Source organism: Carassius carassius, chromosome 12, assembly GCF_963082965.1.
Source record: "Carassius carassius chromosome 12, fCarCar2.1, whole genome shotgun sequence".
Lineage (NCBI taxonomy): Eukaryota > Metazoa > Chordata > Actinopteri > Cypriniformes > Cyprinidae > Carassius > Carassius carassius.
The window spans coordinates 15,427,569-15,453,549 of record NC_081766.1 but is presented as its reverse complement, the minus strand read 5'-3'; positions in this window follow the sequence as shown (position 1 = coordinate 15,453,549).

Below are 25,981 nucleotides of genomic sequence, written 5' to 3'. Positions count from 1 at the left end.
TGCAGGCCAAATTAAATGCCTTGTGAATAACTAGGCCCACAGAGAGTAGCCTTCACTTTCTAGGCATGAGTTATAGGTTACATATCATCTCGTTGGGAGATAATAATTTTGGCAGCGGCGATGTTTTCCAAAGCACTGGTGAAAAGAAATCACTATGTTTTAAAGCAGCAGAGAGGCTTGCTGAGCATATAAGTGTAACGCATGTGTCTTTCACAGTTGTGATTTCAGAAATCACTGACTAGAGTGAGTCATGGGCCTATGGGCAGTCTCTTACTTGTCTTTACTGGTCATAATCCTCAGTTTTGCTCCAGTGATATATTTTTCATTCTTATTTGCATGTGAATGCTGTTAACACACACAGGCATAAACTATTTGTGGTAATTAGCTTGACTAAAGGCTGGTGTTAGCTTACTAAATCACTGCTGACAGGAATTAAATTTTCCTCTTTGCAGAAAATAACAATCAACCCAAAACCCAAGAGAAATAATTCGTTCTTCAGCCAGGCAGCAGACATTTAAAGAGATAAATAAAATAAAATTCAGTAGTCTTCATGTTTATTTTTATTTTTTTAATCCATACAAATTTCTTCACAAAAAGAAGATGCTTATGTTATTAGGTAACACAGTTTTGTGTTTAATTTGTTAACATTTGCTAACTACTATACATTACTTAACAAAGTACAACATTTATTAATATTAGTTAATGCTGATTTCTACATATACTTATTTTTTTGTTAACATTAATTAATGCACTGTGAGCTAACAAAACAACAACAACAACAGCTTTGTACTATTAACTAACATTAACAAAGGTTAATAAAGGCTGTAAAACTATATCGCTCATACAGTAGTTAGTACATGTTAGCGAATGTTAACCAATGAAACTTAAACAAAGTTACCATAAATAACAAAATTTACATTTTTAAATAAAATATCCCTTTAAAGTGAGTTTCTAATTTGTCAAAGAACATATGCCATATGATAAAATATAAAATTAAACCATATAACCTTATATTTCATTAAAACAAAACACACAAAGCAAGAAAGAGAGAGAGATAAAGTGAGATGTGGTGTGTTACTGGAAACTGTTGGGCTAAGAGCTAACTCCGACTGTAATTACAGACTCTCTCAGCAACCTCTAGACAAGTCTCATTACAGTCACTGCATGATACCGTTACTACTGGTGACCAACCCAGCACCTCCCCAACACCTAAAAGACCAATCATGCCATCTCTTCCATTTCTCTCAGTCTCTCTCCTGTACAGCTCAAATTCACTTAGAATACCTTTTCATGTTTCCTCCTATCCCTTTATCCCCCCTTTCACTGTCATTTACCCTTTCTCTGTGAGTGCCTCTGTCTCTGAGAGTCCAATTTACTCTAATTCAATTCCATATCGAACAGCTCATTCACTATGAAATAAGGTCTTTTTTCAGCACTGCAGTTCTATGGACTGCTGACACTCCAGCTCTCTTTCTTTTCTCCCTACAACACTCCCTGCCATCAGCACCCCATTGCCCATGGGCTAACTTATCATCACTTTGAATCTGGTCCTGTTGATCCATTTCTCATGGGCTCTGCATGTTCTTTAGTAAATCTTACTGTGAGAAGGAGGTTATTTGCGTACTGCACACTGAGCAGATGTCATTATGTCTGCCATATAAATGAATGAGGCCTCGTAAAACCAACGTCACGTTTCCATCGGTCAATTAAAGCCTGGATGATAAATGAATGCATCTTTTCATCATAACTCCCTAAGTACCCTGAGACATGGCTGTTGTATTGTTGCCCTATTCTTTTCTAAATTATATTCATGAATACGTGAACACCATTATTATACAAATGCAACTTTAAAGACCCCATGATATTGCTTGACAAGTGCAGTTTTCTTTCCGGCTGACATGTTTTCTATTGCAGGGGTTCAGGGAACCACAGGGGTCCACAGAGGGATGGGAGTCTGCAGAAAATTTGAGAGCGAGAAAGAAAAAATAGTTCTTTACAAAAAAATATTTGTTAGAGTTGTCAAACTTAACTTAACATATTAATTAGATATGTTAATCACAACCATTTCGAATACATTTGATATTATTTTCATTTTATTCTGCGTTCTAAATTTGTGAGATTAATCATGGTTATTTTATTGTATTGATAGCCATAGTTTCTAACAGTAAGAAAGGAAACATAGAAAACTGTGAACAAAAAATAGCTGAATTATAAATAAATACTTTACACGTTTTAATAATTAAAATAAAAGTCAATAATACACACACACACACACACACATATATATATATATATATATATAAATAAAAAGAACATCACTTATTCAAAAAAAATAAAAAATTCTAATAATATATATTCTAATAATATATTTTCTTTACTATCACTTTTTATCAATTTAACACATCCTTGCTGAATAAATTGATTTTATTAAAAAAAAAAGAAAGAAAAACTGTACTTGTACTGACCCCAAATTACTGACCAGTTGTGTATATTGTTATTACTAAATATTTATATTTTAAAAACATAGCTTCTTTTTTTTTATTCATCAAATTATCCTATCTTATCCTGAAAAAATATTAAGCAGCAGAACTGTTTCCAACTTTGATAATGAATCATCATATTAGAATCATTTCTAAAGGATCATGTGATAATGATCCTAAAAATTCAGCTTTGCATCACAGAAATAAATGATAATTTAAAGTATAATAAATGTAAAAACAATTATTTTAAATTGTAATAATATATCACAATATTACATTTTTTTCTGTATTTTTGATCAAATAAATGCAGGCTTGATGAGCTGAAGAAACTTCTTTCAAAAACATTAAAAATAGTAATGTTTCCAAACTTTTGGTCTGTACTGTATATATATATTCTATATTTGTATCTGTATATTTGGTCTATATTTGGTTTAGAAGGTTTGTATCTGTTTATATCTTAAAAGTGAATTTTATTGAAACCAGCACAGATTTAGACCTGTAAAAGTTGATAATCATGGACTAAAATTCTAACTCTAATTTAGAAATTTTAGTGGGCCTTTAAGAACAAACACATAAATCCTCACTTTGCATCTTATTAACCTTATTTCAACTCTGAAATGAAACTAAACAACATTTAATACCTTATTTACCTCGTAGTTTGATTCCGAATTGGAGTCAGTCTTAACCAAACAAAAGCCTCAGTGCTGTGATATTAAAGAGTTTTCAGTAGTAATAGTCTCTCAGAGCTTAATATTAAAGAAGAAAATAAACCTCTTACCCCATACTGTGGATTTCATTGTAACTCATCATAAATACTAATTTTCCTATCTCATCTGCAAGCCAGACACTGATGCATTCTTGGGAGGAAATATAAAGCTAAAAGATCTAAAAAGAAAAAAGAGAACATTCTGATCTCATCTGATAACATGCAAATGCTGTAATAATTCAGTTACGATATCGTATATGAATAATGTAATCTTGATTTATTGGCTTACAATCCAAAGTGATGTAGAGAAATGGGGTGTTGTCACCAAGTTTAAAGAGGCAGAATAACGGGGTAACTTTATACGATCTTTAGCCAGAAACCAGGGCATGTGCGATGTAGAAAGGTTTTATGAAGCCCACCAGGGGCCAAGAAGCCTACAGAAGTCTCAAAGAACTGGGAGAAGGAGTTCCCAAGGCCTTTTGAGTAAAGGGCATCATTACCATCTCCCCAGCAGCCCACCCTTGACAACAGCAGCCCAGCGTGGTGTTCTGTGCTCGGGGCAGAAATACCATAGGCCATAGGGTGCCCTGTCTGTAGGAGGCACTTCAACACAGCGGGAATTACCAGCAACGTCTCCAAAGAGTTTTGATCTGACTATTAAACTCATGGCAGGTTTAATACACATTATCTCTCAGACATATACATGTTTGAGAGGGATACTGTGCAAATAACATTAATCAGAGAATTGGGTCCAAGTGGAATTTAGGTCATAATTTATAGAATCATCTTAGTGCCAGATGTCACAGTTGGATCAACAGCTGGTTCTCATCATATAAATGGAACTGATGACTTCTAATAGATCATTTCCTACATGTCAACATATTGTTCGTGTCCACAATGGACAATGGCTGACACAAATCTTGTGTTAATGCAACACTGATATTAACTACTTGAGGCTGACACTCCTCAACAGATGTTTGAAATTAAAATATTTTGTGAATGACCAGATATAACAGTTTTCTTTATTTTTTTGCAATTCATTATGATATGCTTAGTGTACTTTGTCAAGATGATTAGATTTATTGCAGTAATAACATGTTCCTTTCAGTGCACTTTAAAGTCTTTTGGTCTTGATAGCTGGAGGAAAAAAACAAACTATAATGTATGAATGTTGAATGTGGTGTTATGTAGTCTGGCTTATGTGTGTTATTGGGATAGAAATGTGATGTGGAATAACGCAGGAGGCTGAAAGAGAAGTGCCGATACCACTGAGCAGAGATGTCGAGATGTAAATTACAGAGAATAAAGATGAATCAAGAGGATCAACTTCTATTTATTATTATACAATCCCCTCAGAACAGAAGACCGCAATGAAGAGATGAGGTTGCTTTGAATTCATAAAGCATGCATTGCATGGCTCAGACACATATTATTATGGGTCATGCAAGCGTACACCTGAAACTTAGTTCAGGATGTGCATATTATTCCTAAAAATGGATTCATTATGGATGAGAATCAGATGCATGCTGTAAAACATTATTGCTTTTCTTTATATAAGACCAAAGGAAGCTATAAATTACAGTGAAGCTTCATATTATCCTGATGTGAGGTTTAACCAACTCAACAAAGATTGCAGAACAATCACTGAGTCAAGTTCAGTGGGTTGACTTGAAGCAGTGCACCATTGCTTATAAAAAAATAAATAGAAAGCTTTTTGTAGAGTTAATAGGCAGGTTCACTTGTCTGACCATCCCAGATGGTCCCATGCTAAAGCAAATGATAGCACTATTAGCTCTGAGTGGTAGCACATGTCTTCTATTGATTCTTTTCATCAATTGGTCAATTACTATACTTTTAAGGGTCCCAAGGTTATATAGGTGTTGGCAACAATTATATCTTAAATTACCCCAGTTAAACTGAAACAGGTGGTCAATTACTCCCAATTGATTGGACTTTACTTCAGCTGCCTTCACGTATGGATTATTTATTAGTAATTACAAGGAAATACTTTAGAGAACCTGGTTTTGCATTAAGCACAAAAAAAAAAAAAAAAAAAAAAAAAAAAAAATTCACAATGATGTTAGAAAGAAGCTTGGAAGTCAATACTTGTAAAATAGATCTCCACCCAATCTTATCCTTTTAACCACATGCATCATTTCCTTGGTGGTTACAACTAGTGTATGAAAATGTGGACAGGACTGTCTTTGACATTGACTTATCGATGCTTCAGGGTTTGTGAGTGAGCATCTGTAAGGCACATGTGATTTATATACATCAAGGCTGATTTCCTGTAATTGGAGGTAATTCAGTGATCCGGTCGGCTCAAGGCCAATTATTTTTGAACCTGAGTCCACGTGCTTCTGCTCTGCGAAATTGCTTCTGGGGAAGACAGTCTAAAACTCCAAGCAGAATATGTGAGTGTCCTCAGTATGACAAAAGCAGGCTTTTCAATTGCAAACTCTAAGATGATGCCCAAACTTTTGCCCTTACTAAATTAAAAATACTGTTCATAATAATAATTTTCTGAAATCAGTAAGAATAGTGGCACAGAGGAACACAAAAAAATAATATATATTGTCACATCGCCTCGCCTTGGCCACTTTACAAAGGATATTTTCACTGGCTGCAAGGTTGAGCAGGTAATGACATGTTTCCAAATTGTTCCTATACTGCCACCCCTGAGGGATCTCGTCTCTGTCAAAAAGGGGGTGAAACCGGGAACGATGACGACAAAGAACAAGGACACAGGGGCTTGGAACGTGCTGAGTCCTTGTTTGGATACAATGCGAGGGAAATTGAATCATTCACAAGGAACTGGGCCTGATTCAGGGATTAGAGGACTTTTGTCTCATGGTCAATGGCTGGCTGACTTAAAGGCGGGGAATGTGGAAAGTCCTTGTGGGTGGTGGAACCAGGAATCAGGGGGCCCCGCATGCATATCTGAAATATGTACATGACAATTTAGCTCAAAATGGTAAGAATATACAAGTGCAGACGCAGAGATTTTCCTTAATACTCCTCTAAAGCGCACAGGCTCTCAGTTGTTTGCGCCCTCCATCTGTTGCCTGTTTTGGCAGTCGGAGCCAGGCTCAGCATTTTGAACACTTTTGCCCAGATGGCATAGACAGACCCACAGTAACCTTGAGAGCTGGATTTGAAGAGAATTGAAATATAATCCAGATAAGAATATGTTTCCAGATTACTTAAATCAAAAAGAACAATTCGCCAGTGCCTGGATTAGAGCGGAAACAGGAAAACTAACAGCAACCGAAAGCAGCCGATGAAATAAAGGGACACGATGCAAGATTCTTTGATTAATCTTATAAACGACAAAGGAATGATATCAATTTAGTAAGGATCCAGAGGGGCTTGCCATTCCAGTTATTTTTCAACAGCTTAAACTTTTAACTTTCATAGTTTCTTTGTTTCAAATACTAATATATAGGCCCCATATCAATCTTTAACCTTAATGGGCTTGTGCTGTTGTTTTTGTTCAGACAGTCAATAAATCATACAGGCTAATCTAATGACCAGCACATACCTCTGTGAATTTCCATCCAATTTTACAGCTTAAAATATGGTTGGTTTAGCAACTCAGAGGAGACAGGAAGGGGAAGGATCCCTCCCGTGTTATCTTCTCTGAGTTTGAGCAACAATTTGTCATGTTAGCAGAATCGTACAAGAGCAGAACATGTTCACTGAAAGAGCAGTTTACGAACCACAAACAAAAGAACAAACTTAAACAAAAAACAAAACAATACAACTGATGATATCATGTGATACACTGTCAGTCACACTCCTTTTATGGCCTTTTTCACTTGGTACATTTTGATACCTACTGATAGAACTGCATTTGCAAACTCTTCCAACTCTTAAGTAACACTATCTGGTAAAAATGCAAGAGGTAAAAAGCATATAGCATGTGTTTCAATAACTGCCTTTCCATCTGTAGACATATCATTATGTAAATCCTTTCTAAATATACATATAAAAACACACTTAAAAAAAAAAAAGATTGCTGTCACTGTTCAAATTCTTTTTGAGTTTCTCTAAGAAGCTAACAGCAGCTTGTAAGAGTTTTAGTGAAAAAAGCACATACATATTATTAGATAATCATAATAAGTCCTTATTCAATCATCAAGTCCTTAACCATTCCATTACCAATAATGTTAATACTTAAAAAGTAGTTTTTTTGTTGCAATAATAATAAATTAATTATTAATTAAAATGTTTATGGTTATCAAGCTATAATTCAGAAAACCAAACATTTAAGAATGTACTGACAATGAATCTTTCAGTGTGGTTCACTGGTGCCATGTGTGTGCCCTGACCTCTGCCTGGATGGTCTGTTACTGGGTAACTGAGTTCATGAGGTGATAGTCTAGGTGAGGCTGGGCACGTGCAGAGCATGAACATTCAATACACATGAAACTCAAACCTAAAACATGGCAGAACAGTACAATCTCCCAGATTGTTATCTGCTGAAGAAGTGAATTAAATCAGCTAATTTGGAATCTATTTGCTACTTGTTGCACCCTGCGTTTTAGGGTGAAGTGCTGCACTGTATACATGTGTGCAGTTCATGATCCGCCAGTGTTTTTATGTAATGTCTCAGAGCAAAACTCTTTATTTTAATTTTTGCATCATTTTGAGCATTTCTGCTTGATGATTAAAGCATTGTAGTTGATGATTACAGTTGTCGTAGCACCTTTTAGATCTCCAAGCAGTTTTTTTTATTTTTATAAATAATAATTGTACAGCTAAAAATTCACACTGTGACACCCCTTGTGATGTATATATTTGATTCACAAAAAAGAACCAAAAAAGAACCAGTTCATAAAGTCATACATTCATGAATCAGTCTACTATGATTGTGCTGTATGTTTTTTGCTAAAAAAAATAATTTAATAAGAATAATATGTTCAGGAATCAAACACTTGTGTGCTGTATGTTTCTGATTTTCTAAATAGAACAAGCTATAGTCATTATTCAGGAATCAGACTACAATGGTTGTGCTGATTAAAACCATTCATGAGAGTCATTTGTTTAGGAATTTCACGATACTCGTCCCGTACATTTGTGCTGTAAATTATTTTGTCACCTAACAATAGTTTAGTCTGTAAACACCCTCAAAATCCAAGTTAGTGCTCCCTTGAAATTTTCCCAAGGTTCACAGAGGACCACACAGAATCTGAACTTCCACCAACAACAATACCCCAACATTTTTCTTTCATCGACCAAAAAGTGAGGAAAACGAAGACAGGGAGGCACATAGCATACACTTCCTTTGTAAACCGAACACACCATCGTAGTCAGCGACTTTGGGGAATTGTGTTTGACAGAGTATACTGAGTGAGTAACTTCAGCTCTGTCATGCAGGTGGACAGATTTAGGAGGACGGGCAGAGGGAGAGAACTAGCTCCACAAATGTTTAACGAGCTGAAGAAATATTCCCTCTCCACCCCCACATCAAGGCCTCCAGCTCTGTCAGATGAACTCCACCAGACAAGCTCCCCCAGAGCCTGTAAATCACTCCCTATCCCTCATTGATAAGAGCTGGGGAAACTGTATATGTGGTTCGAAACCGGTGGAGTCGTGGCCTAAAACTCGGATGAACTATAACAGCAAAGCTCACCGTGACCCTTCCAAATTCCTTAACCCTTTGACAGGTGTATCACAGGAGATTTAAGAAATAAATGCCTTATCAGAGAGCCATAAGCCCATTGTGGGAGTACTTACCTCCAGGATTCACATCACCTTCTTTGTGGTTCTCATGATGATCATTAGACCCATTTGTATTTGGAGCTGGACAAACTTTTGCTAGGGTGACGCTGATTAACCATGAGCCAAAGCGCTTGTATCCCATAGGTTGAACACGTTGCATGAGCTATCTCTGGCACAGCAGGTCAGGGCTGTGGCCTCTGTTCTGAGCATCTGCTGAAGGATCACACGCTCTTTGATGTGCTGTTGATCTGCTCAGGCATTGGTGCCCCACCATCTGCTTTTAGCTGGTACGATACATTTTTCAGTGATATGAGATTCACTCTCGCCCTCGCACACACCATCACACTTTCTCTTTCGAAACTTTGAATACATCTGCAAAGCACGTGTTTAGCTTTATTTGGCACATTATGGTGGATGGTGTTTCTGAAGAGTCTTCTCAAACAGATTTTTTTCGGCCAAGTTACTCACGGCCAAGAATGATGGATCAGGCAATGATTCGCTAATCCAGACAGGATTGTTTTTTTCTTTCTTTCTTTTTGTGGGAATAAAAGCTCACCGTGGTGCATTTAAGGTGCAACAGCTTGTACAATTAATCATGACCCTATTAGCACAAGGTGGGGAAAGACTCACTTATAGTTCAAAACAGAAAAAAAAAAAATCCTACACTACTGAGGAACCTAAGAATATGGAGTGATGCTGTTCAGGAGGTCACCTAAATTTATCTGTTGCTAGAAGACATTAACATATTGTCTGGGTGTGGTTCTTATTGTAGGACAAGAACTTTCATTAAACAGCATAGATTGATGACCTGATATTTATGTATTTATTTATTTATTTATTATTATTACTATTATTATTACAAGAAAGAGGCTACACCCACATTAATCTGGATTAATTAACCTTTTTGGACTTTCGACTTTTTGTGAAAACATATATTTTTGAAAAACATTCTCACAGACTTCAAAATATAAATAACTGACAATTACTTTAATGCTTTCTTCCTTTCATTTAAGTACAATTTATCATCTCCATCTCCTATCCTTCTTTACCCTGCCTATTTATCTTTTTCCTTCCTACTTCTATTTGTTCTTTCCTTCTTCCTCCTCTTCTTTCTTTCTTTCTTTCTTTCTTTCTTTCTTTGAGAATTTCTCTGAGAATTACAATAATCCAGACGGGAAGTGACAAGACTGTGGACAAGGATGGCAGCAGTGTGGGGGGTAAGGGGAAACTATCGGTTTTGGATAGAGTGGATTTGGTGCCAATGAGGAGAACCTCGGTTTTATTACTGTTTAATTTGAGGAAGTTTTGGGTGAACCAGGTTTTTATTTCAGAGATGCAATCAATAAGAAAAGTGGGCGGGAGAGTGGACGAGGGTTTAGTTGAGAGGTAGAGCTGGGTGTCATCAGCATAACAGTGGAAGTGAATGTTAAAATAAGATTTTGCAGAGTGGAAGGAGGTAAATGATGAAAAGTAGGGGCCCCAGGGCTCTGTCCAGGACTCTCTCTCTTTCTCTCTCTCTCTCTCTTGACTTTTGGAACTTATTCATCTTATCTCCGTCTGTTTCTTCTGACCTGACAATAAATTCTAAATCATGACCTACATGTTTCATGATTTGGAAAATAATGTTGTTATCTTCAGTCACATAATGTTTCTTTTCCAATCCATTAATATTCTTCATTTGTGGTAAAACACAGTTCCTTCACTAAATGGACATAAGAGATTCATTAAACCAACTCAACAGATGGGCAATGGTCAAACGCTCTTGGCAAACTTCCATCAGCAGCTCACTGTATGATTATTATTACCACACAATGACTCAAATATCTATTTTTCTTAGTAATAGCAACAGAATGTTTATTATCGGCTCTTCTACCAACATCAGACACCAAAACAAGTGAATAATAATGAGATGAAACAAGTCACTGCTGCGTCGACATTCAAAGCCAACTGCTAAATGTGTTTGACCTTGAAGCTGCCGAGGCAGAGAACTCCTGCCCTACAATTACTGGGGAATTGGGAGATGTTAAACCCATCAAACCACCCCCCATCTCCCAGATCTGCCCAACGTCCAGATTTGACCTTGAAGGTGGTATAACACTGGGCATGCTGACACTCTTCCCAGCAGACTTGAGCTATTTCAGACACTTGTGTAAAACTAAGCAATCTGGCAAGGCGTGACTTTCTTGCAAGTGCTCGTGGAACAGAAAAGAACAGTCTAAACATCTGAAACGCCCATCTGCTGGTATCAAACCATCATGGTTTGCATGATTTATATATATATATATATATATATATATATATATATATATATATATATATATATATATATATATATATATATATATATATATATATATATATATATATATATATATATAAACACTTTTGTCATAAAAAAAAAAACAAAAAAAAAAAACAAACAAAAATATTATTCTGTAGCATGGTAGCATTATGTAAAACAACAAACAACCGACTTTTATTCACAATTATTTGAAGGAACCAAGTAATGACACCTAATAGCCAACAAGAACAATTAAAAAGTTTTCTTCTCTCTTACTCTAGATTTCTGCATTATACTTCTGCTCTGGGTTGCATATTACAGTAATATAGCTTATACTCAAAACCTGGCATTGTGTGCTACAAATATTGTTAGCTCTTATAAATAAATTGCTTAAAATATTCCTTATTTGTAAGTCGCTTTGGATAAAAGTGTCTGCTACATGAATAAATAAAAAAATTGGCACTTCCCTCCCACTTTGCAACATTGAATTTTATTTACATATTATATTATATTATATTATATTATATTATATTATATTATATTATATTATATTATATTATATTATATTATATTATATTATATTATATTATATTATATTATATATAAATATATATATATTTAATAGTCCTGTCAAAATGTCCACCTGGAGAGTAAGAAGTTAGTTGTTGATCAATTGATGAGCCACATTTCCCATTCGCATTCATTTTTCTCAGAAAGACTGTGATAAGGGGGATGTTTATGCCTTTCTCGCTTTCTCATCTTCCTGATAAGATGTGAAGGCTATGGGGAACAATGAAAGCACATGAGAGGTTTCCTCAGAAACCAAAGATAACTGCTTACTTCACCTCCTCTTCAACAAGGGCATCTTGACATCAATACTTTTCTCTTACCCACAACACCCAGCAGTCTTCCCAGTGATTCTCCTGCTGAGAGGAGAAACTTTCACCATGGATCATCTAGAAAAAAATCTCTCTCTCTCTCTCTCTCTCTCTCTCTCTCTCTCTCTCTCTCTCTCTCTCTCTCTCTCTATCTATCTATCTATCTATCTCTTTAATGCTGTATCAACACATTCTGTTCAAATTCATATTTTGCTGAAATAAATCACAACTTTTCCAGTGACCTTGATTGCAGAAGTTTTTCTTCCCCTTGATGTTCTTCAGAGGCATTAAAAAAAAAGAAAAAAAAGAAAGATAAAAACCAAAATTTGGTACGAAGCAAAAGAAGTGTTCAAGAACTGAAAAAAGGCAAAAGTACTAGACTGTGTACTTAATGTATTTTGTGAATGAATTAATTACTAATTATATGACAAAAAGTCTGCTTTTTATGCATTTGTGTGTGTGTGTGTGTTTGTAGTACCCTGACCGCCTGGTTAGGGGAGATATACAGTCAATAAAAGACACAGGACATGGAGCTGTTGCAATATCTTCTGAGTCTCTGTATTGTCTCACATTAATGCAAATAATTCTGCATTCTCATATGTAATACAATACATATAACAACATACCTCTTTTAGAGAAAAACACAATATATGGAAAATATATAGAATTACTCACATACAGCTTCTCAACAGGTACTGTTTCCACCAATTAAACAAATAATTTCAATAGAAACTTGAATTACAATGCACATTAATACTACAACGTACAGTATATTGCATACAATATTCATGTGATACTCTACAGTTTAAACATATGTGTTGTTTACCATATCTTCAACTCTTTTAAACTTCTTAAATTAGCTCAAGAATTATAGCATGTCAGCAAAACTAATGATCTCTTTACACACCATTAGTATGAACACATATTACACTTTCTCTTATGAACCAACAGATTACTTCTCTTTAAGCACTGTCACCTGTATCTTAATTGTTAAATCAGTTCTCAAAAACACCAATATGGTATTCATTCACTTTTTTACAGCCTTGACTTATATAAAGTGTATTTCCACTACAATTTACTAGCATCATACCTGGTTAGGGGAGATATACAGTCAATAAAAGACACAGGACACGGAGCTGCTGCAATATCTTCTGAGTCTCTGTATAGACAAATCCGGCGAAACATGGAAGTAAAGCAGTGCCGCCATTACTGCGTGCCTTTGCTGCTAAGGAAGTAGCAGAAGTAGCGTGTTTGTCCTGTAGGCAGCTGTAGCAGATGTTAGCTCAAGCTGTACAAAAAGTTATTATTATTTTTTTTTTAGTATGTATGCTGTCCAGTGATGCCGGGAAGAGCGTGTTGTGTGGTTGACTGTTTTAACAACAGCACAAAACTACAGGCCTGGAATAAAACCATTTGTGAAATTCACGAGCCTTTGTTGCACATTGACTGCCCATGTTTACGGCCATACGGATTACACAGAGTTCCTGGTCGAGCGGAGGAGTATTTATTGTTTGAATTTCGAAATAAAATTGACAGAATATGAGAGCTGAGTTTTTTTTTTCTATCATAAGTAACCTGGTCTGTCGGTCTCCGTGTCCTCTTTGCTTTGCGATTTTTCTGTGCGTGAGAAAATGGATGTGTGGTGTGAGAGCGTGGGAGAAGCGTTTATTTTTTTTTTTATTAGTTGTTTGAAGAGTAAAAAAAAATCTGTGGGTCTTAACCATAGACTGTGTTCGTAACACAATTACAGTCGGCAAGTCGGTCGGACTAAAAGGGGAAAAAAATATTAATTGGGTCGGTCAGGTTATTGGCAAACAAGAATATTTTTTAAGGATGGCCTTATAGTTATTTGAAACTTGTGAACATATTAGCAACACAGCTTGTATTGACAGCGTTCGGTTTTATTATTGTCATAAATTAATACACTTCTTAATTACATTACATATTTTTACATTATTACATTATGTTGTCAATAAATTACCTTTATCAGTAAGTTTTGGCCACTGCCTGACATCATCTACCCAATGTTCCCTTTCACCAGACATTTTCTTTAATTTGCAGGAACCGCTTTCATTGAAATGTCATTAGAGGGCACCGCCAAGTGTCACACCGTCACACTTCACAGGCACGCAGTAATGGCGGCAGGCAAGATGGCGGCGCCCATAGAGTTCACGGTGGATTTGTGTATTGTCTGAGCAGCGCGCCCCCTCCCCCAGCAGGTGAAAGTCGCAAGGCAAAAGTAATCAAATAATCTATCATCCATACTAGGCAAGGAATACCAATCACCATTATCCAAAATAATACACTATGCATTAGCGGCATTTAGTTTATTTTTCAATGACAACAACATATTCTAATGACACTAATTATTATTAGTTATATATTTTTTATATATTTTTATACTTTATATATTTTTGTAACCACCACATGTTGTTATCAAATCAACAACAGTGTTACAATATGAATCTATGGGCTATTACAAAATATTGAAAATAATGTAATGTAGTCCGTAAAGAGGATATCAGTGACCCATCAGTATCACCACATTCCAAATTATTATTATTATTGTTTTACATAAAATCCATTTGAAAATTCATTATCAGTGAGTAACACAATAATTACATTACAATGAACAAAGCTATCCATGCTACAAAAGAGTATGTCGATTATAATGCAATGTGGACAGCTTTTATTATAATGGAGCCATTCTAGTGTTGCAGCGTCACTTACTTGCTGTGCAGACCAGACAGGGTGTAAAAGGCTTTATTTAAAATAGCCTACATTACTCCCATCAATCATTACTTCCTTAAACAGAAAGGTTATTATTATTATTTTTTTTTTTAAACAGTAGATATGGTTGTTGCTTCATAACACATTTTAAAAATGATAATGTATCATTACACTTGCCAGGTCATTTTATTTTCTACTCCACGACACGTTTACCTCACATTTTCTAAAAGAAGCCAACACGCACAAGAAATGTGCAGGGAAACTAACTCTGTCCACTACCATAAAGCATTGTGAATGATGTAACAGCCACTGTTCAGTTCATTTGCTGCGTTTCCCATTTACGTGGTACAAGCAATTTCTTCGACTGGCGAACCTCGCTAATCTAGCTTAAAGACTGTCATGAAGAATTCAGCAATTAAACTTAAAAAATATTTTTGAAGAAAGAAAAAAAAAATCACACATTATCTGACTTCTAAAGAAACATACCATTGTTGAACAACCTCAGAACTCATTATAGGCCTGTCTCCACAGGTTTAAACTTAATTGTTTACCTTCGCAAAGCTACTATAGCACTCAGTCGTGCCAAACCTTGATGCTGACTTTGATGTTTATTCGCTACCGAAAGTCTCTCAAATCTTTTTGTGATACCTTTGAACTCTTCGGCCTCTTTATCAGGTGAATGAACACTCTGAACGAGAGGAAGGATATGAGGCAGGAGTAAAATGGTGTCAAAGAATAAACCATACTTGGGGAGTTCAAGCATGTAACATGGGTAGGAAGGATGTGCTGACAGTTCAAAGTCATCTCTTTTATGGGCTGAGCATCACACTTTGACACTTTTGACGCAGTGTCAGAAATGCCATAAATGGGTAAAAGAGATGTTGTTCTGTTATTTCTCATTGTTTGAAATGTATTATTTGTATACCGACAAATATTTGGAACATATTTGGAAATAAATAAGAGCAAATTCCCAGCGTGTTTGTTATCGCGACTGAATTATAAATCTAATGCAAAAATAATACTCTGTGAAATCCAATTATTGCATCAACCAGTGAATAATACCGCTCCACAGGGGCCTCAGGAGTCTCAGCATTCAAAGCCACTCTTCAAAGAGCATAAAACTTTAGAGTCTCTTTAATCATGTCATACCGGATGCACTGCGAATATGTTTTCAGTCCCACACATCAGATATAAGAATGGAGGAAGCTTGAACCAAACACATTATGATTAAGAAGAAAACAACTACTCAAAAAAATAAGGGCAAAACACCTAAACAAGTCCACTCACGTGCCACATGATTAGAACCATAGGTGTGCATCGGCTTTGGCTGGACCTGCTGCTCCTGCAACCTTTCAGAAGCACAAGTTCAAAAGGAACACTTCGAGGGGCTCGGAAAACATCACAGAGACCCCAATGGATTTTACTCGACAGCTTCTCTAGATCTTTCAGGGCCATCCTCCAGCCAGCATCCCTCCAAAGCACTGACAATAAGGAAAAGAGGAAAAAAGGCAAAAAATATGTTTGAGTTTCATGGAGGGTCGGCAGGCATCAATGCAAAAACAGAATACAGGTTTTCTATGTCCCCCTTTCCCCCAATAGGATCATCACCTGGAAGATTGCCCTGGTTACGCTGCATTAAGTCAAGTCATCCCTTCCTTTCTCGTCAATCAGCCACCGGAAAGTTGGCGTCTGGAAGGAGAAAGGCCCCCTATTGGATCCTAGTCTCTGTAGAGAGAATATGACAATGGCATCCAACAGGGAAGCTTGCGGAGGTTGTAATTTTCCACAAGCATAGAACTGTTCCTCTGGGAATGAATGGAAAGGCATCTGTAATTAGTTTTAAATTTAGGCCTTAATTCTGAAATAGGGAGATATTAAAATTACATTAATATGGCCATGAGCAATTCAATGCATTGGTCATTTTAATAGGAATAAAATATTTTTGCTTTGAGCAGTACTACATGCACTTATGGCAACCTGAACATGAACCTGTGGGAGTCAGGTAAATGCATTTGAATAACACAAAGGTAATATCGGAGGCACCATCATAACTTTGCGTGAAAACAAAGTAGAGTCATGAGGTACCCTTTGGAAATCAACCCACGCTAGTGTGCAAGTCACAATCTTATAAAGGAACACCAAAAAATCTAAATACCTTAATTATTTACATTATTTACCCTCATATGTTTCAACCATGTATGCTACATTTTTAAGAGGCTGTCAAGTTTCCGAAATGTTAAAAAAGCTCTCTAAAAACATACAAATTGCATGCATATTCAAGTTCTCTCTGAAGTCATGTTATGCAAATTTGTGAAGAACTTACCGAAATGTAAGTCCTCTTCGCCTACCGATGTTTATTTGATCAAATCAAACATGGCCCACTTGGAGAAGGTAGGGTGTCAACAACCCCTGAAAGACATTGGTTCTTGTAGCCAAACATCATGATACCTGTACCATGTGTCATGTTTTATCAGCATGCTTCTGCAGAGGTAAGATTATCATTGGAATAATATAGCTACATTTCAGACTGTTTCTCACACAAAGTCATCATATGGCTTCAGTATGCCTGGAGGTAACACTTTATAATAACTTTCATTAATAAATCATTAACAAACATTATATAACAATTATATATAGATATATTAACAAGTCATTGGTTAATATATTCACATAGCTAGAAACACGAGATAATGTGCTTGTTAATGTTTACTAATGAACTAATTAAACATTACCTAATGATTAACATGATTATTTATTGTAAATTAAAATACTTACAAATGGCATTACATTTTAAATTCATATGATCATACTCTACTTAAAAATCTACAAAATTATTTTAACAGAAATTATACAATGATTAAATGCTTATATTTTACTGTATTTTTCAATGCTATACAAATGTCATTAAACATCAGTTCCTCTTCAGGAACTCGAGCTGCGTCGAAATGCTTTGGGGAACGCGTTTAGCGTGAGCGATTGTGAATATCATATCTAATCTGTTTTATAGAAGGGCGTGACGTAAGCGACCAGGAAGCTATAAAGCCACGAGTCAGCTTCGCGTATTTCAGCAAGCGCTCTGTGTGTGCATGTCATTCTGTCTTGTCAGTCTTATTTATTGTTGTTTGTCACTATTAGCTCCTCAAAGAGTAAGCAATAGTCAAAAAGCAAAGCTAAGACGAGACATCTGAAAGGCGAATCCAGATCGCGTTTCAGATTGTGTGTTCATCACGAGTGGGAATACATGGTCTGTGCGCGGTCTGCCTGGGATCGAGGCACACTGTTTCGGCTCTTGAGGGAGCCGACTGCCTGCACTGGTACAAGCCAGTGTGGACGCTTCGATCCCGGAGGACGCTTCGATCCCCGAGGCGGAGCGGCGCCTGCACTCGCTGTGTTCGCAGATTAGATCTGCTGGAGGGTATGGAGACAGGCGCGTCCCTATCTCCTACCTCACCCGCCAGATCTGCCCAATCTCCGGGTTCGGAAGCCAGAGTGTTGTGGTCCTTCCCCCCGAGTGTCGGCCGTGACGTAGTGCCTTTTTTTTCACCGAGGAGATTGAAATGGAGGGCGTCAATGAGTTCGCAGTTGCACAAACATAAGCTGCATAAACATCAGTTTCACAGACAACAGTTACACAAGCATCAGTTTCACAATCATATTATGCCTAACTGTATAACGAGCAGCATTAATGAGGAGCGCAGCTCACTCAGTTAGCTCTCGGGAAAAAATAAGGGGGCTGACTGTGCTTCTCGCATATCTGGACGGGGCGAAGATGGCTCTGCCTATCTCCACCCGTATTCCCTAGATTTAGAGTTAATTCTCGAGGTTCGGAAGCATGCGCAGCTGTTCCTTCCCCCTCTGTAAACTCGCAGCTGCAGCTACTTATCTCCGGGGAGATTAATATTGTTTGTGTGACTAAGCGGCTCGTGTGTTGCCGAGGCAACGTGTGTATTACATCATTTTCAGTTTTGATGTGAATCTTACCAAAACCAGACCGTCTTTACTCGTCTGATTGGTTAACTGCAGTAATTCTGAGGAATAAATTCAGTATCTGTCTTACTATGAGAAGTTAGATATGAATTATACCAACAAGGCAGACCGTGTTTACTCGTCTGATTGTTTGTTTGCATTAAATTCTGAGGAATATAATGACATTTATCTCACTCTGAGAAATTATATATACTGGAGGGGCTGCTGGATGGGAGCAGACCTCTCAGTCTATCGTCAGAGCGTTGCTGTCCGCGCGGTTAAGAAGTCCTGACACGTTTCGGTCACGACTGCAGAGGGCAGCCCCTACTGTTGGGTCTGATGGCAGCTGCGTCCAACGTGATACCTCTTGGCCTGCTGTACATGAAACCCCTACAGTGGTGGCTCAAGACCAAGGGATTTTCCCCGAGGGGCAATCCACTTCGCTCTTTCAAGGTCACGCGGTGCTGCCTCCGTGCCTTAGACATGTGGAAGAAACCTTGGTTCTTGAATCGGGGACCGGTGCTGGGAGCTCCTTGTCGCCGTGTAATACTAGTGGCCACCCTGCCTGTGGTCTATGGAGCGGTCGCCATCTGACATGGCATATCAATTGTCTAGAAATGCTAGCAGTTTATTGTGCACTGAAGCACTTCCTCCCAGACCTAAGGGGTCACCATGTGTTGGTGCGCACTGACAACACATCGGTGGTGTCTTACATCAACCACCAGGGAGGTCTGCATTTCGCGCCCCTTGTACAAGCTGGCGCACCAGATCCTTGTGTGGTCCCAGAGCAAACTCCTCTCATTAAGAACAGTATATATTCCTGGGAAACTAAATATGGGAGCAGACATACTGTCGAGGCAGGGGCCGAGGCCCGGGGGAATGGAGGCTTCACCCCGAGGTGGTGAAGCAGATATGGATAGTTTTTGGCAGGGCTCAAGTAGACCTTTTTGCGACTCAAGAGACATCTCAATGTCCCCTTTGGTTCTCTCTAGTTCATCCATCTCCTCTGGGGCTGGACGCTATGGTACAGACCTGGCCGAGGCTTCGTCTGTACGCCTTTCCCCCTATTGCTCTGCTCCTGGGAGTCCTGGCGAGAGTACTCCGGGACGGGGTCCGTCTGTTATAAGTAGCCCCGTTCTGGCCGGGCCGAGTATGGTTCGCAGACCCGGTCTTGCTCCTCGACGGCTCTCCATGGGAGATACCGATCAGGACAGACCTACTCTCACAGGCGCAGGGCACAGTAATTCCCCCTTTTTCCCGGAGTTGTGGAAGCTGTGGGTGTGGCCCCTGAGGGGGCACAACTATTAGCAGCTGGTCTCTCATCCGAGGTTGTTGAGACCCTCCTCCAATCCAGAGCTCCCTCAACGAGGAAACTGTAAACCCGGAGGGGGAAACTCTTCAGCTCATGCTGCAGAGACCGTCAGCTAGACCCAGCAAACTGCCCAGTTGGTACAGTTCCAGAGTTTCTACAGGCCAGGCTCTCTGCAGGGTTGACCCACTCCACGTTGAAGGTCTACGTGGCGGCCATTGCAGCCTACCACGCCCTTCTCGATGGCCAGTCTTTGGCAAGACACCCCTTAGGTACATGTTTCCTCCGAGGTGCGCTGAGGATGAGACCTCCAGTACGGTCCCGTATTCCCCCATGGGACTTGGTTGTGGTGTTAAAGGCTCTTTGCAAATCTCCATTCAAACTGATTCAAGATATCTCAGACAGACATCTGACTCTTAAAACCGCCTTCTGTGGCCATTACCTCTCTGATGAGAGTAGGAGATTTACAGGCCCTCTCAGTGGCCCCTACCTATCTTGATTTTGCACCTGGCATGACCAAAGTGTTTATATACCCTCGAGCGGGTCGAACGTCTCTAGGTTACGTATGTAACCCTAGTTCCTCGAGGGAACGAGACGCTGCGTCTCGAGGCCATACCCCCGGCACCCCTGCTGGCGCTTGCTGGTACTCGAAGCTGAAGCCAGCTGCGCGGCTCGTGCCTTTATAGCTTCCTGGTCGCTTACGTCACCCCTACCCGTGACGTCACGCTCTTCTATAAGACAGATTAGATATGATATTCAGAGTCGCTCACGCTAAACGCGTTCCCCGAAGCGTTTCGACGCTGCGTCTCATTCCCTCGAGGAACTAGGGTTGCATACATAACCTGGAGACGTTCACTTATTACCTTTAATTATACAGCGCTTTTAACAATACAGATTGTGTAAAAGCAACTGTACAGCATTACTAGTGTGTCAATAATACAAAATGACAATAGTAAACACGCAGTACATCATTAAATTCAGTGATGTCATCATCCAGCTCAATTCTGTTTAAATAGTATCTGTACAATCAATTCAGCGATACCACTGGAAATTAAGTGTCCCCAATTAAGCAAGCCAGAGGCAACAGCGGCAAGGAACCAAAACTTTATCGGTGACAGAATAGAGAAAAAACCTTCTCCTCTGTTCTCCTCTGGCTAGATGAAACCAGCAGTTCAGTTCCAGGCTGCAGCAAAGTCACTGCATTTTGGACCAGCTGTAATTGTTTATTAAGAATACAGAACAACCTCCCAATAAAGCATTACAATAATCTAACTTTGAGGTCATAAATGCATGGATTAACAGTTGTGCATTTGACATTGAGATCATATCTTGTAATTTAGATATATTTTTGAGATGGAAAAATGCAGTTTTACAAATGCTATAAACGTGGCTTTCTAAGGAAAGATTGCTATTAAATAGCACACCTAGGTTCCTAACTGATGACGAAGAATTGACAGAGCAGCCTTCAATTCTTAGACAGTGTTCTATGTTATTACATGCAGAGGTTTTAGGTCCTATAACTAACACCTGTTTTTTTTGTTTTTGTTTTTAATTTAGCAGTAAGAAATTACTCGTCATCCATTTTTTTTATATCAACATTTACTCCATTCGTTTTTCAAATTGGCATGTTTTGCCGGGCCGTGAACAAATATAGAGCTGAGTATCATCAGCATAACAGTGAAAGCTAACACTGTGTTTCCTGAATATATCTCCCAAGGGTAACATGTAAAGCGTAAAGAGTGATGGCTCTGAGTACTGAGCCTTGAGGTACTCCATACTGCACTTGTGATCGATATGATACCTTTTCATTCATTGCCACAAATTGATGGCGGTCATATGAGTATGATCTGAACCATGCTAATGCACTTCCATTAATGCCAACAAAGTTTTTTAGTCTATTCAAAAGAAACATCTATATACACATAATTTAGCAAATCATATTTAAATTATTTGTACACATTTTTGCAGTACCCAATCTAAGGTGGAAATCTTCATCAATTGTAAATGTTTATAAACATTTACTAATCATTGGCATCTTTATGTGTGTGACGGTGGGGTGAAGGAAAGGCTGGAAACAAATGCGAGTTAACAGTTTTTAATGAAAATAAACAAACAAACAAACATGAAGGGACAATGATGCTGGGAAGACGACAATCCAAGATGGTGGTGAGGAGATGAGGAATCCGGATGATGGCGGTGAGAAGACAGCAGGAGAGGATGGCACAGGAACTGCGGGGAATAGAGCCGAAGGTAAGTGTTTGTAGCTGAGTCGAAGTGCGTAGAGTGGATGAGGTTCTGGGAAACATGGACATCCAAAGCAGACAACACTGAAGCCAACAAACAGGGTAAATGACATTAAACAACGATCTCACAAACACAAGACGTGAGACAAGCAAATATATAGGGGATGAGTAATGAGGGACAGCTGCTGCTGATGACAATTAACGGAGACGCCCACAAACTAATCAGTGCAGACGCGAAACACACAGACTTCACCACAAAGTGCAAACACCCAGAGATCACGGTTTACCAACCATGACAGTGCCCAAAACCCCCACCCCCCCCCACCCTCTAAGAACGCCTCTTGGAGTTCCCAGAAGGGCCTACCTGCTGATTGTAGTCATCAATAAGGGAGTGATCCAATATGTCCCTAGCAGGTACCCAACTCCTCTCCTCCGGACCGTAACCTTCCCAGTCCACCAGGTACTGGAATCCTCGTCCCCTCCGTCTCGAGTCGAGAATATGATTTACCGAATAAGTCATTTCCCCATCTACGAGACGCAGCGGCGGGGGAACCGGAGTAGGCGGATTAATACGTGCATAAAACACGGGTTTAATTTTGGACATATGAAAGGCGGGGTGTATCCTCTTGTACGCAGGAGGTAGTTTGAGGCGGACTGTCACCGGACTAATGATCTTGGTGATAGTAAACGGGCCAATAAATTTGGGAGCTAATTTATTAGAAATGGAACGCAGAATCGTTGTCTAACCAACCCATTAGTTCTACTTATCCCTGGGTGACAAGCTACATTAGAACAATGACCCCACTGGACAACCTCGGACCTTAACTCCTCCGGCACAAATAAACACTTTTGTGGACAACCGGACGGAGGCGTTACCCCTTGTAAGGCCGTCTTGACCTTCGACTCGACCTCCCATACGAGTGGTGAGACCACTAGCTTCTCAGGTAAAATACACTCGGGAGTCACCGGGCGGGCGGAGGAATCAAAAAGACGTGATAAAGAGTCGGGTTTGACATTCTTGGAACCCGGGCGGTACGATAAAGTAAACTCAAAACGACCGAAAAAAAGTGCCCACCGAGCCTGCCTGGAATTGAGTCTCTTGGCAGTTCTAATGTACTTTAAATTCTTATGATCGATCCAAACAATTAAAGGAACCCCTGAACCTTCCAGCCAGTGATGCCACTCCTCTAATGCTAATTTGACGGCCAACAACTCTCTATTGCCAATGTCATAATTACGTTCAGCAGGAGATAGTCGATGAGAGAAAAACGCGCAAGGATGTACCTTATCGTTAGAAGCAGCACGTTGGGACAACACTGCTCCTACCCCCACCTCTGACGCATCGACCTCCACCACGAACTGCCGTGTGGGATCAGGGGCCACAAGGATGGGAGCCGAAACGAAGCGGCTCTTGAGGTTAGCTAACGCAGCCTCAGCTGCATCCGACCACCTAAACGGAGTACTGGGGGAGGTCAAGGCTGTCAGAGGTGAGGCTAGTTGTCTGAAATTGCGAATGAAACACAGATAGAAATTGGCGAACCCCAGAAACCGCTGTAGGGCCTTACGGGAATCTGGGGATGGCCAATCTATCACAGCCTTAACCTTGTCAGGGTCCATACGTATTCCCTCGGACGAGACGATATATCCTAGGAAGGGAACAGACTGTGCATGGAATACGCATTTCTCCGCCTTGACAAAAAGCCCATTCTCAAGTGACCTCTGGAGCACTCGTCTGACGTGTTGAACGTGTTCCTGGAGAGATGAAGAAAAAATCAGTATGTCGTCCAGGTAAACATATATAAACTGATCTACCATATCTCTCAACATGTCATTAACGAGCGCTTGGAAAACCCCGGGCGAGTTGGAGAGCCCGAACGGCATCACCAAGTATTCAAAGTGCCCTCTAGGGGTATTAAAGGCGGTTTTCCATTCATCCCCCTTCCTGATGCGGACCAAATGATAAGCATTACGTAAATCCAGCTTTGTGAATATGGATGCTCCCTGCAACCTCTCGAAAGCTGAAGACATGGGTGGTAAAGGATAGGTGTTCTTTATCGTGATGTTGTTCAGCTCTCGGTAATCAATGCAAGGTCGCAGGGAACCATCCTTCTTACCCACAAAAAAGAATCCCGCCCCCGCTGGAGAAGAGGAAGGACAGATGAACCCAGAGGCTAAGGAATCAGAAATGTATTTCTCCATGGCCTCCCTCTCAGGAATAGACAGAGAGTATAACTTGCCCTTAGGCGGGACTTACTGAACACTTCCTTCAGGTCCAGATATTCTGCTGGCACGTTTGGCAAGACCATGTTCTCCTTCTGAAAGACAGAAACAAGGACAACAGGACAAGCAGAAACCAGACAAGACTCATGACAACTTTCACTCCACAGTGTGAGAGTGTTTGAACCCCATTCCACTCGTGGATTATGTTTGGTTAACCAGGGGTGACCTAACACAATGGGAGCAACAGGGGAGTCCATGAGAAAAAAGGATATGGTTTTGCGATGGTTTCCAGACGTGAGCAGTGTGATGGGTTCAGTATGGTGAGTGACGTGAAGCAGTTCCTGGCCGTTGAGTGCGGTGACATGGATGGGGAGAGACACAGGAAGGACAGGAATGTTCAAGTGATGTGCAAGTGAAGAATCAATGAAATTACCTTCGGCTCCGGAGTCCAGAAGGGCGTGACATTCGTGAGATTGATTCCTCCACCGCAGTTTCACCGGAAGGAGGGTTGATGATGTAGTTGAGGACTTCCCAGCGGAGATCCCACCCGATAGTAGCCTCAAGTTTACTACCGGGCTGCCTCTTTTACCGGGCATGAATAGATGTTATGAGCTGAGCCTCCGCAGTATAAGCACCGTCCTTGGGACCTCCGCCGTTCCCTCTCCCTCCGGGACAGCCGAGCTCTACCCACCTGCATGGGCTCGTGATCGTCGACGGGACCGACTGCGTTCTCTCGACTCGAGCGCCCCCTGCCAGGAGAGATGTTTGGGCGTGTTGGACTGGGCTGGCGACCCAGGCGGTTAATCCGTGTGTCCACTCGTAGAGCCAAGTCTATGAGTCCGTTAAGTGTGGGGGGAAGCTCGAGGAGGTAGATCTCCTTTTGAACACAGTCAGATAACTCATGCAGGAATCGACCCCACTGTGCGGCCTCGTTCCACTGGCACGTGGCTGCCAGGGTGCGGAACTCGATGGAATAGTCTGTTACCGAAGATGAGCCTTGACGCCCACAAACTAATCAGTGCAGACGCGAGACACACAGACTTCACCACAAAGTGCAAACACCCAGAGATCACGGTTTACCAACCATTACAATGTGCAGCCGTTTCAATGACAAAAAGTCTCAGAATGACCTCAATTCACCATATTTACACATATTTACAAATAATTTATTAATCATTTGTTCATATTTTTGCAGCACCCAATCTAAAGTTTAGACTTTTCATAATTTTTAAATGTTTATAACTGTTTACTAATCATTTAGCACATTTAACAAACATTGCCCATCGCTGACTTTAGCCAATAGCAGTAAAAGTGTTGCGTATTAACAAAAGCTTCTAATGATTGCATAAAATCTGTTAAAGTTATTTGTAGATTTTCAAGAAGAGTATTGCTGGTACACATTACAATTTTTAAGCATTATTAAAATCAAAAGTTGTGCTTGTTA